At 47.4% G+C, this 12,538-nt stretch overlaps 1 protein-coding gene across 4 annotated transcripts in view; it reads left to right on the forward strand.

The window, feature by feature from the left end:
- RAB27A (RAB27A, member RAS oncogene family) overlaps positions 1 to 12,538 on the forward strand; it is a 54,258-nt gene that overhangs the window by 3,963 nt on the left and 37,757 nt on the right. Inside the window, exon 1 of one of the 4 annotated variants that reach the window (XM_029070932.2) lies at positions 1,864 to 2,099. The exons of the other annotated variants lie outside the window; for them this stretch is intronic. The gene's annotated coding sequence lies outside the window, so the exon portion shown is untranslated. Of the gene's footprint in view, positions 1 to 1,863; positions 2,100 to 12,538 lie in introns of those variants that run through there. 4 annotated transcript variants of the gene reach the window in all.

Consider the following 12,538-nt stretch of genomic DNA (forward strand, 5'->3'; position numbering starts at 1 on the left):
AATAAAAATATTGTTATTAATAGTTTATTCTTAGTATAGTGGGATTCAACCCGACAAAAATGAGCACACTGAACTGCCATTTTCCTAGACTTTCTAAATAGCTCTGGAAGATGGGTAACAGTCGAATACATTCACACAAGCTTTTCATGCCAAGGATTTTTGTCAAGTGCTCTGCTGAGACTTTCCCATCCGCTTCCTCTAACGGGTTTGGCTCCTGCCTTCCATCATTTCTACCCTTGAGAGGGCACAGCATCCCCAGCTACCTAAGCAGGATGGCCCGAAACCTGCTCCCCTCAGTCTGGAAGACGACGTCACGCTTTAACCTGCGCTTAGGGATCCCAGTATTTGTGGAGATGGAGAGAGAAATACGGCTCCTGCCTCAGAATCTGCGTGTCCAAAAAGCGGCATGGTCTAGTGGAGAGAGCATGGGCCTGGGAGCCAAAAGGCCTGGATTCAAATCCTGACTCTGCCAGGTTTTTTTTAATGGTATTTATTAAGCACTTACTATGCTCCAGGCACTGTACTAAGCATTGGGATAGATGCAACACAATCAGGTAGGACACAGTCCTTGTCCTACGTGGGGCTCACAGAGTTGATCCGCATATTACAGATGAGGAAAGTGAGGCCCAGAGAAGTGAAGTGACTGGCCCAAGGACATAAAGCAGACATGTGGCAGAGGCAGAATTAGAACCCAGGGCCTTCTGACTCGCAGGCTTATATTCTATCCACTAAGCCATGCGGCTTCTGTGCCTCACGAGGTCACATGGCAGGCAAGTGGCGGAGCTGTTTAGACTATAAACCCGTTACTGGGCAGGGATTGTCTCTATCGGTTGTGGAATTGTACATTCCAAGCGCTTAATACAGTGCTCTGCACATAGTAAGCGCTCAATAAATACGATTGAATGAATGTATTAAAACCCAGGCTCTTCTGACTCCCAAGTCCGTCCTCTATCCACTAGGCCACACTGCTTCCCCCAGGGCAGAAAGCGAGAGCCAACCCCTGGAGATCAGACACCGTTTTGATTTTGTTTCAGTAATAATGATAATAGTGTTATTGACTAGGTGCTTATTACGCCAAATTCTGCGAGAAATACGGTGTGGTCAGGTCGGACACAATCCCTGGGCTCACAGGCTCAAGATTTCAGCAGTGAAAGTCAAGAGCCCTCCTGTTGAGGAAACGAGCATCTGACTACCAAATAAAGATGAAATCCGGGCTCTTCACTTCTCAGGGCCTCAGTGACCTCATCTGTAAAATGGGGATTAAGATTGTGAGCACCATGTGGGACAGGGACTGCATCCAGCCCGATCCCAGTGCTACAGTGCCCGGCACAGAACTCTCTTCCCCTCTTCAAAGCCCTACTGAGAGCTCACCTCCTCTAAGAAACCTTCCCAAACTGAGCCCCCCCTTTCCCTCTGCTCCCCCTCTTCTCCCCCCACACCCTCTGCGCCTCCCCCTTCCCCTCCCCTCAGCGCTCATTTGTATATATTATTTATTACCCTATTTATTTTGTTAATGAGGTGTACATCCCCTTGATTCTATTTATCTTGATAATGTTGTCTTGTTTTTATTTTATTCTGTTTTCCTCTGCTGTCTCCCCCATTTAGACTGTGAACCCGTCATTGGGCAGGGATGGTCTGTGTCCGTTGCCAAATTGTCCATTCCAAGCACTTAGTACAGTGCCCTATAGTAAGCGCTCAATAAATACTATTGAATGAACACCTAACAAATACCATAAAACAAACAATGGAGGGAAATGAAGTCAGCCAGTTGTGGGGGTTGTTAGCCGCCTCTATGATTCTCCTGTCCAGCCTTCAGGCAGTCTAAGGGAAAACACCGGCCGTGTGTTATTTCAGCCCAGAAATGGAAAACCCGGTAATGATTTCTCAGCTGTGATGGCTATTTTCCTGGTTACTAAACCAGGTGGTGTGAAGGGTTAGATATCTGAAAGCTAAGCCTATAGGCCCAGGAGGTTTGGGCTTTAATTAGCGTCTGGCCTCTTTCACGCTCTCTTCATTGCCCGGGGAACAGGAGAGGAGAAAGCAGCCAGCTCCTCGTTTGGACCCGTTTTCCTCTTCATGCCCCTGCCTGGAGTGTGGAGGTAAAAAGATTGGCTGTTAACTTTGTTTGCAGAGATGGGTTTTGGTGGCGATAAGCATTTTGTGTTTGTGTGTTGGGGGGTGTCTCTGAGGTGGCCCTCCTTCTCTAGGTAGCTTTACGGCCCATGAGCGCCTTTAAACAGGCACCATTTGTTCTGTTTTGATCCGACAGGCACGATATGCTGAACGTCCAGTCCCCTAGGTTCACTCACTCTGGCTGCTGTGGGTTCACAGAAGTGGGATTTGCTTGAAAGGCAAAGGATTTTGCTAAGCGGGAGTGGGAATGGAGGGGAAGGAAGTCATCGGTTTGAGGGGAGGAATAATGAGAACTGGGATAGAGGAGGAAGGAGGCCTGACCCTGGTCCTGTCCCCCCGGGGTGCTGAATCTAAGAGGAAGGGAGAACAGGTAACGCATCCCCCTCTTACAGATAATAATAATGATGATGATGGTAATGGTTAAGCGCTTACTAGATGCCAAGCACTGTGCTAAGTGCTGGGATAGATACAAGTTAATCAGGTGGGACACAGTCCCAAATGGGGCCCACACTCTTAAATCCATTTTATAGATCAGGTAACTGAGGCCCAGTGAAGTGACTTGCCCAGGGACACAGAGAAGACGTGTGGCGGAGCCAGGATTAGAACCCAGGTCCTTCTGACTCCCGGGCCGGTGCTCTATCCACTTGGCCGTGCTGCTTCAGATGAGGAAACCGAGCGTTTCTCTGACTGTAGCGCTATGTTGTTGAACAAATGTGTTGAATCCGGTGTGAATGCTAGAGTAGCGTGACTTGTGGTGACTCTATATTTTCTTTTGAAGCCTGTTCTCACCAAGCCTCCCCTCACCCCTATAAACTCTTCCCTCAAGAAGGGAGTCGGAGCGGCAGGCAGGAGATCTGAGTTCTAATTCTGTCAGTGTGGTTTTAGGAAAGACCCAATCTCTCCATGCCTCTGATTCCTCATTTGTACGATGGGGATGAAGTACCTGGTGTTTTTTGTTTGTTTATTTTTTGGGTTGTTTTTCTTTTATGGTGTGTGTTTAAGCACTTACAATGTGCCATGCTCTTTACAAAGTGCTGAGGTAAATACAGGTTAGGTTGGACGCAGCCCATGATCCTCAGAGGGTTCACAGTCTTGATCCCATTTTACAGATGAGGTAACTGAGGCACAGAGAAGTTAAGTGACTTGCGCAAGGTCACACAGCAAGACAAGTGACAGAGCTGGGATTAGAACTCAAGTGGACCTGGGTTCTCCCTCCCTCTTAGACTGGGAGCCCTGGGTGGAACTGGGACTGCATCCCAATTAATTACTTCATATCTACCCCAATGCTTAGCATGGGGCTTAGCACAAACAGGAACTTAAATACCATCTAATCGTTCCTCTTATCAGTCTCCCTAGAGGCCTGGCTTAATTGGCGTCTCTTAGCCTTTTTTTTTTTCCCCAGGGAAAGAATAACATTTCCTAATAAACCAAATTAGAGATAAATATTAAGCTTCTGGCTAAATTTTGCTTCATCCTGTCTATTTAAGATGCTTAGTCAACATTCTGGGTTATGCTAGCTATGAGGATCTTAAAATTATTGGGTTAGAAGTCGCATAAAGAAACAAATAATATAAGTGTGGCCTTGGACAACAAGACAGTAAATCCCTTTTTTGTGTGAAATATGTTTTATTTTCTAGTGGGAGAACCCCAGATATTTAATGGAGCTATTCGTAGTTACAATAAAAACAGGCCGTGTTCTCAAAGTGATTTCAAATGAAGATTAAAAACAAACAAACACAAAAACCTCCACATGATTTGTTTTAGGTGTCTTATAAAAGTCGAAACCTTCATTTTCCTTAGAGGCCTCAAACGCTAATGCTAGAGTATCATTAGTGTCTTCCGCTGGATTAGGTATTCTCCTAGGACAAATTAGTATCACATTTATGATTTTTGATAATTAGGATATTCTGCTCGTGATGGAACTGGGTATTTTTGAAAGCACAAGAGGACCTTATGGAGATGACCAATTAGGCTGGGGGGGCGTCCCCAGTAGGTAGACCCTGCTTGGGCCTGGTCAGTCAATTAGTGGTATTTATTGAGCACCTACTGTGTGCAGAGCACTGTACCGACTGCTTTGGAATCTACTACCTGGTCTGTCTTGCCAGCCAGCTTGGCTCTGTCCATGAGTTGTTGTGGCACCCGCTCATTCTGAGGATGAAACCTGCTTCTGCCAACTGGTGGGGTTGGGTGGGAGGAAAGGCGGGCAGGGGGCGGGTGCCCTTCTCAGATTTGACGTCTTAGGACCAAGGATGTTGGCAGCGTTTGGACCAAGGCCCTCAAACACTATCTTAGTTAATAATAATAATAACAATGGCATTTGTTAAGAGCTTACTATGTGCAAAGCACTGTTCTAAGTGCTGGAAGGTGATCAGGTGGTCCCATGTGGGGCTCACAGTCTTCATCCCCATTTTGCAGATGGGGTAACGGAGGCACAGAGCAGGGAAGTGACTTGCCCAAAGTCACACAGCTGACAAGTGGCTGAGCTGGGATTTGAACCCATGACCTCTGACTCCCAAGCCCATGTTCTTTCCACTGAGCCATGCTGCTTAGTTCTATCTGGATTGAGTCTAGACTATAAACTCACTGTGGGCAGGGAAGGTGACTGTTTATTGTTGTAGTGGACTCTCCCAAGCACCTAGTACAGTGCTCTGCACACGGTAAGCACTCAATAAATACAATCGAATGAATTTTGAGCCCATACATTTGAATGAATTTTGAACACCCCAGAGGGACAGGGATCTTGTCTAATTTCCACCTGTGTATTCTCTCCCATTGCTTAGAACAGTGCTCTGCACACAGTAAGGACTTAATAAATACTCTTACTACTCACTGGAGACCCTGGGAGTCCAGGTTCTGGTGTTCCCCCCGGGAAGGGCTCGGTCTTCCTGCTTCGGATCCCTCTGGAGCCACCAGTGATCACCTGCACGTGCCGAGTGGGGGAAGAGCACTGTACTGAGCGCTCGGGAGAGCAACATAATGTTTAGTAGACAAGATCTCTCTGTGCCCTTAAAGAGCTAAGTCTTGCACTGACTGGATTCCCAGTTGGGAGGAGGGTGGAAAATCCTAACAAATATTCACTCTCCCGTTGGAGATCGAGGAGCTGACGAATATTGTACGTCAGAGAAGCAGCATGGCTCAGTGGATAGAACCCGGGCTTGGGAGTCAGAGGTCATGGGTTCGAATGCTGGCTCTGCCACTTGTCAGCTGTGTGACCTTGGGCAAGTCACTTAACTTCTCTGTGCCTCAGTGACCTCATCTGTAAAATGGGGATTAACTGTGAGCCTCACATGGGACAACCTGATTAGCCTGTATCTACCCCAGCGCTTAGAACAGTTCTCTGCACATAGTAAGCGCTTAACAAATACCAACATTATTATTATTATTATTATGTTATTTATATTGAAGTCTCTCCCTCTGTACCGTTAGCTTGTTGTGGGCAGGGAATGCGTCCGCTAACTCTGATTTGTCCTCTCTCAGGCGCTTAGTACAGTGCTCTGCCATAGTAAGCGCTCAATAAATGCCATGGATGATGATGATTCGACTGTCCCCACCTCCCTGATGCAGAAAAACAGGCAGGAAAGCCAATGGAGGGCCCACCCCCAGGTCACCTGGGCGACCTCATTTCTGAGCTGGTGATCTTGTGTTTCCAAACCCCCTCAACGAATGCACATGTGTCCACACCGGCTGCCCGTCAAAGTGTCCCGATTTAGAACGGTTGCTAGGAGTCTCGGAGGGATGGGAAGGAAAGCTTTCCAGCAAAGCGGGAGCATCTGGTCTGTCCAATTATTCCAGATCTGACTCCCTCTCTTCCCCCCTCAAATACACACACGCACACCTCCCTCCAACTGCCTGGAACTGAAATTAATACCAGGCCCCCATCTTTTAGGGGTTGCACCCATCCATCACCTGGCTTAATGGAGAGAGCCCGGGCTTGGGAGTCGGGAGGTCGTGGGTTCTAATCCCGACTCCGCCAGCTCTTGTCAGCTGTATGACTTTGGGCAAGTCAGTTCACTTCTCCGGGCCTCGGTTACCTCATCTGGAAAATGGGGATTAAGACTGTGAGCCCCACGTGGGACAATCTAGCCGGGATCACCAGTTCTAGAATGTGTGGGCAGAGAAGCAGCGTGGCTCAGTGGAAAGAGCACGGGCTTTGGAGTCAGGGCTCATGAGTTCGAATCCCAGCTCTGCCACTTGTCGGCTGTGTGACTGTGGGCAAGTCACTTAACTTCTCTGTGCCTCAGTTCCCTCATCTGTAAAATGGGGATTAAGACTGTGAGCCCCACGTGGGACAACCTGATTTCCCTATGTCTACCCCAGCGCTTAGAACAGTGCTCGGCACATAGTAAGCGCTTAACAAATACCAACATTATTATTATTATTATTATTACAATCTGGTTACCCGTCAGTAGGCAAGGACTGTCTCTATCTGTTGCCGATTTGTATATTTCAAGTGCTTAGTACAGTGCTCTGCACATAGTAAGCGCTCAATAAATACTATTGAATGAATGAATTACCTGGTATCTACCCCAGCACTTAGAACAGTGCTTGGCACATAGTAAGCACTTAAATACCATGATTATTATTATTTTGGGGGTTGGGCCAGGGCCCCCTCCTCTCTGCTTCCCCCGGCTGAGTCTACTGACTCTGTGATACTACACTCTCCCAAGTGCTTAGTACAGTGCTGTGCACACAGTAAGCGCTTAGTGAATACCATTGAGGAAGGAAGCTCACCCCTGAGGTCTGAGGTTAACATCCAGTTGTGTCTAGTCTGCAGATTTAATCCTGTAAACTTGTTGGGGGCAGGGAACGTGTTTGTTGTGTTGTACTCTCCCAAGCGCTTAGCAGAGTGCTCTGCACATGGTTAGCACTCAATAAATATGATTGATTAAACGCCCCTCCTCCCTCTGCTTCCGCTCTCCTGCCGCTGAATCCCATGGTTTGGAAATGGCGCCCGCGTTTGGAGGGATTTGGAAAGAGGAGCAGCGTGGTTGAGTGGATAGAGTCTGGTTCTGGGGGTCAGAAGGACCTGGGTTCTAATCCTGGTTCTGCCACATGTCCGCTGTGTGACCTTGGGTAAGTCACTTAATGTCTCTGGGCTTCAGTTACCAGATCTGGAAAATGGAGGTTGAGTGTGAGCCCCATGTGGGACAGGGACTGTGTCCAGCCTGATTAACTTGGATCTACCCCAGGGCCTAGAACAGTGCTTGGCACATAGTAAGTGCTTAAATACCATTCTTATTATTATTAGGAGCAAGTCAGAGGGTGGAGCCTGGTGTGGGTAAGGGGGAGTGGTCAGACACATTCTAGAACTGGTGATCCCGGCTAGATTGCTGCAAAATGTTGTGTGTGATGAAAATAGGGTCCGCTGCGAGCCCGTGAAACACACCAATCGATCAATTCTTGGGATTTATTGAGAAGCAGTGTGGCCCAGTGGATAGAACGCGGGCCTGGGAGTCAGAAGGACTTGGATTTTAATGCTGGCTCTGCCACGGGTCTGCTGTGTGACTTTGGGCAAGCCACTTCACTTCTCTCTGTTACCTCATCTTGAAAATGGGGATTAAGACCAGGAGTGGGACATGGACTGGGTTCAACCTGATTAGCTTTGGATCTACCCCAGTGCTCAGTACAGTACCTGGGGCATAGTAAGCATTTAACAAATACCATAAAAAAGAGGACTGTCTGTGTGGAAACCAGTGTACTAAGCGCTTAGGAGAGGACAGTACACCAGTGTGGGTAGACACTTTCCCTCCCCAAAACAAGTTTCCATCTAGTCATGGATCCAAGGTCAGTCATTTCCCGCTGCTGACGCTGCCATGAAGACTCCTGTTGAGATAATAATGATGGTATTAAGCGCTTACTATGTGCCAAGCACTGTTCTAAGCACTGGGGTGGTTAGGAGATGATCAGGTTGGACACAGTCCCTGTCCCCCATGGGACTCACAGTCCTCATCCCCATTTTCCAGATAAGGTAACTGAGGCCCAGAGAAGCGAAGTGACCTGCCCGAGGTCACACAGCAGACAGGCGGCAGAGCCGGGATTAGAACCCACGTCCTCTGACTCCCAAGCCCGGGCTCTTGCCAGTAGGCCACTCCGCTCCCCGAATCAATTCTTGGAACTGAACTTCAGGATGGAGAAGTCACCCGGAGCAGTCGGTTTTAGTGGTTGGGGTCTGGGCGGAACCACGATTGTTCTCGTTGGCCTCTGCCCTGGCCCCGCCGGGCCATGGGGTGAGTGAGAGAGTAGGCGGGCACTTTGCTAATTGTTTACTGCTCTGCACACAGTGAGCGCTCAATAAATATGATTTTTTTCTCCTTTCTCCAGGCAATAATATTTATGGAGCACTTATTAAGTGCTTGGGAGAGTAGAGTACAACTGAGTTAGAAGACACTTTCCCTGCCCATATTGAGCTTACAGTTTAGAAAAGCAGCGTGGCACAGTGGAAACAGCCCCGGCTTGGGAGTCGGAGGTCGTGGGTTCTAATCCTGGCTCCGCCGCTTGCCAGCTGTGTGACTTTGGGCAAGTCACTTCACTTCTCTGTGCCTCAGTGACCTCATCTGGAAAATGGCGATTAAAACTGTGAGCCCCACGTGGGCCAACCTCATCACCTTGTAACCCCCAGTGCTTAGAACAGTGCTTTGCACATAGTAAGTGCTTAACTAATGCCACCATTTATTTATTTATTTTTTATAGGGGGAGACAGACATTAATATAAATTTTATCATGAATAATTTAAAGGTATGTTCATAAGTGCCTTGTGGTTGTAAGTACTCGGATCTGCAAGGTATTTCAGTGTCTCGCCCACTACATTTTAAGCTCCTTGAGGGCAGGGAATCTACTACTGCTATTAATAATTATGATGTTTGTTAAATTCGAAATGACTGCAGTTCGTTGCCCTGTGGGTCAAAACCCATTTTCAAAATGACTAGCATGGAACCGATGTTAGGTTTTGGGGTCACCGTTCCCCAGGTAAAGGTTGCCTCAGTCTTCACTGCCCCACGTCTTTCAGGATTCCCGCTGCTTAGTACAGCGCTCTGTGCACAGTAAGGGCTCAATAAATACCTTGATTGACACTGGGGGTAGTTCTTTGGTCAGAAATCTCCACCCCTGGCTGCTTACATAGCCCCAAAGGGGCAGCCCTGGGGTTAGCATTTGGATTTCTTGGCTTCCAGAGCTGTGCTTCTCTTTCCATAGGACCAACAACGATGCCAAAAAGACTCCCAAAAGAGCCCCTGACTAGCTAACTCCCAGCCCAGTAGCCAGTGTTGAGGCCAGTGGGGCGAGGAAGAATTCAATTTTCTAGGGTCTCATCAGCAAGGCCTGGCAGGCAGATGCTTTTTTTTTCATTAAACGTATTTGTCAAAAGCTTATTATGTCCTGGCTTAGTGAAAAGAGCCCTGGCTTGGGAGTCAGAGGTCATGGGTTCTAATCCCACCTCTGCCGCTTGTCGGCTGTGTGACCTTGGGCAAGTCATTTAACTTCTCTTGCCTCAGTTCCCTCATCTGTCAAATGGGAATGAAGACTGTGAGCCGTACGTGAGACAACCTGATGACCTTGTATCTACCCCAGCGCTTAGAACAATGCTTGGCACGTAGTAAGTGCTTAACAAATACCAACATTATTATTATTATTATTATTATTATTATGTGCCAGGCCTGGTCTAAGAGCTGAGGTAGATACAAGATAATCGGGTTCTATTATCTATTCTATTTAGGTGTCATTGTTTTTACAAGATGTTCTTCCCCTTGACTCTATTTATTGCCATTGTTCTTGTCTGCCCGTCTCCCCCAATTAGACTGTAAGCCCGTCAAACGGCAGGGACTGTCTCTATCTGTTGCCGACTTGTTCATTCCAAGTGCTTAGTACAGTGCTCTGCACATAGTAAGCGCTCAATAAATACTATTGAATGAATGAAAGGGTTGGACACAGTCCCTATCCCACAAGGGCCTCACAGACTCCTTCCTATTTTACAGAGGAGGGAACTGCGGCCCAGAGAAATGAAGTGACCTGCCCAAGGTCACACAGCAGACAAGGGGCCGAGCTGGGATTCGGACCCAGGTCCTTCTGACTCCCAGGCCCGTGTTCTATCCGCTAGGCCACGCTGCCTGGACCACAAAACCCAAGAACAGACCGCCGGCAGGGCGACTCTATTTTCAGACCAAATTTCTCTTCCGAAACCCAAGGGGGCTGACTGGGGTTGGGGGTGGGGGGAAGAGTGGTTTAGTGGAAAGAGCCCGGGTTTGGGAGTCATAGGTTATGGGTTCTAATCCCACCTCTGCCGCTTGTCGGCTGTGTGACCTTGGGCAAGTCACAACTTCCCTGTGCCTCAGTGACCTCATCTGTAAAATGGGGATGAAGACTGAGCCCCACGTGGGACAGCCTGATGACCTTGTATCTACCCCAGTGCTTAGAACAGTGCTTGGCACATAGTAAGCGCTTAACAAATACCAACACTGTCATTATTATTCACTCCCAAAAGCCCAGCTGCTAAACTGAGATCCCCACTTAAAAGGAGAATGAAAGTTTCCACACTGGGCAAGGATTCCAGTTTCACATCTTTACACCGGCCTACGTGAGAAAAATCCTTCTTTTTAAGCAAATGGCTGTACGCTCGTTCTTCCGGCCACAGTTTCCTGTATACATTGCTTCCTCTTTGTGTGACAGAAGCACACACAACGTATCATCCACCGAAGCCGCCGTCTAGATGAAGAGGGGTGGCTGGATTAGTTTCCAAATGAGTTGATTTGTAACTTTTTTTCAATGGTATTTGTTAATCACTTGCTATGTGCCAGACACTGTGCTAAGCGCTGGGGTAGAGACAAGCTAATCAGGTTGGACACAGTCCCTGTCCCACCTGGGGAAGCGGGGAAACTCAGTCTTAATCCCTATTTTACAGATGAGGGAACTGAAGCCCGGAGAAGTGAAGTGACTTGCCCAAGATCACACAGCAGACAAGTGGCGAACCTGGGATTAGAACCCAGCTCCTTCTGATTCCCAGGTCCATGCTCTATCCGCTAGGCTACGTTGCTTTTTCTTCAAGGGGAAAATCACTGCTTTTGTTCAAATTGCAAATATAAGTGTCTTTTGAAGGTGTTGGGAGTTTCAGCTATCTTCTTTCCTCCTTTCCTCATCTCCCTGCCCCTCCCTCACGGTTTTGTTGTTCCATCTAAGAATCTCCTCAGAAATGAAACCTGCATCGGGGCCTCTTCCCCAACATCTTGCAGCGATAAGAAAAGTAAAACTGAACTAAAAAAAACACCAAAACCCATCCTGAAGGTCAAACTCCAAACCTTTCCTTCAGGGGAAAACTATCCATCTTTCAGATTGTCTCAGGAGCCCAAGACCTTCTAAAAAGTCAGTGTAGGGTGTGTAAGCTCGCTGTGGGCAGGGAATGTCTGTTTTGCTTTGCATGCAGTAAACTCTCAATAAATGAGATTGAATGAATGCACATTGTACTCTCCCGAGCGCTTAGTGCAGTGCTCTGCACACAGTAAACACTCAATAAATTTGAATGAATGAATGAACTGCTCCCTCCTCATTTCTCCTTAAGTTCTTTGTGCTCACATCTCCCCCATTCTGGAATATCAGTACTTGAGGCTGTTTCTGGTCCTGTCTTGTGGAAGAAGACTTTGAGTCCCATGTAGGACAGGGACTGTAACCAGCCTAACTTGTATCTACCCTGTCGCTTAGAACAATGCTTGGCACATAGTAAGTGCTTAAAAAATGCCATTTAAAAATAAAAATAAAAAGGAAATGGGGTTTAGGAGGAATTTGGGCCTGAGTGCCGGAGAGGGCAACTGATTTTCTGCATGGCTCAGGGGAAAGAGCCCGGGCGTGGGAGTCGGAGATCATGGGTTCGAATCCCTGCTCTGCCATTGTCAGCTGTGTGACTGTAGGCAAGTCACTTAACTTCTCTGTGCCTCAGTTCCCTCATCTGTAAAATGGGGATGAAGATTGTGAGCCTCACGGGGGACAACCTGATGACCCTGTATCTACCCCAGTGCTTAGAACAGTGCTCTGCACATAGTAAGCACTTAACAAATGCCAACATTATTATTCTCCTTTCTCCAGTCAATAATATTTATGGAGCACTTACTATGTGCATAGCACTGTACTAAGTGCTTGAGAGAGTACAACAGAATAAGACACTTTCCCTGCCCATAATGAGCTTATAGTTTATAGGGGGAGACTGATATTAATATAAATAAATTTATAATGAGTAATTTAAAGGTATGTACCTAAGTGCCTTGAGGTTGTAAGTACTCCGATTACTCTGATCTGCAAAGTATTTCAGTGTCTCGTCCACTACGCTTTAAGCTCCTGGAGGGCAGGGATCTACTACTGCTATTAATAATTATGATGTTTAAGTGCTTACTATGCACCAAGCACTGTACTAAGCAACAGGGTA

This window comes from Ornithorhynchus anatinus, chromosome 8 (genome assembly GCF_004115215.2).
Source record: "Ornithorhynchus anatinus isolate Pmale09 chromosome 8, mOrnAna1.pri.v4, whole genome shotgun sequence".
NCBI lineage: Eukaryota > Metazoa > Chordata > Mammalia > Monotremata > Ornithorhynchidae > Ornithorhynchus > Ornithorhynchus anatinus.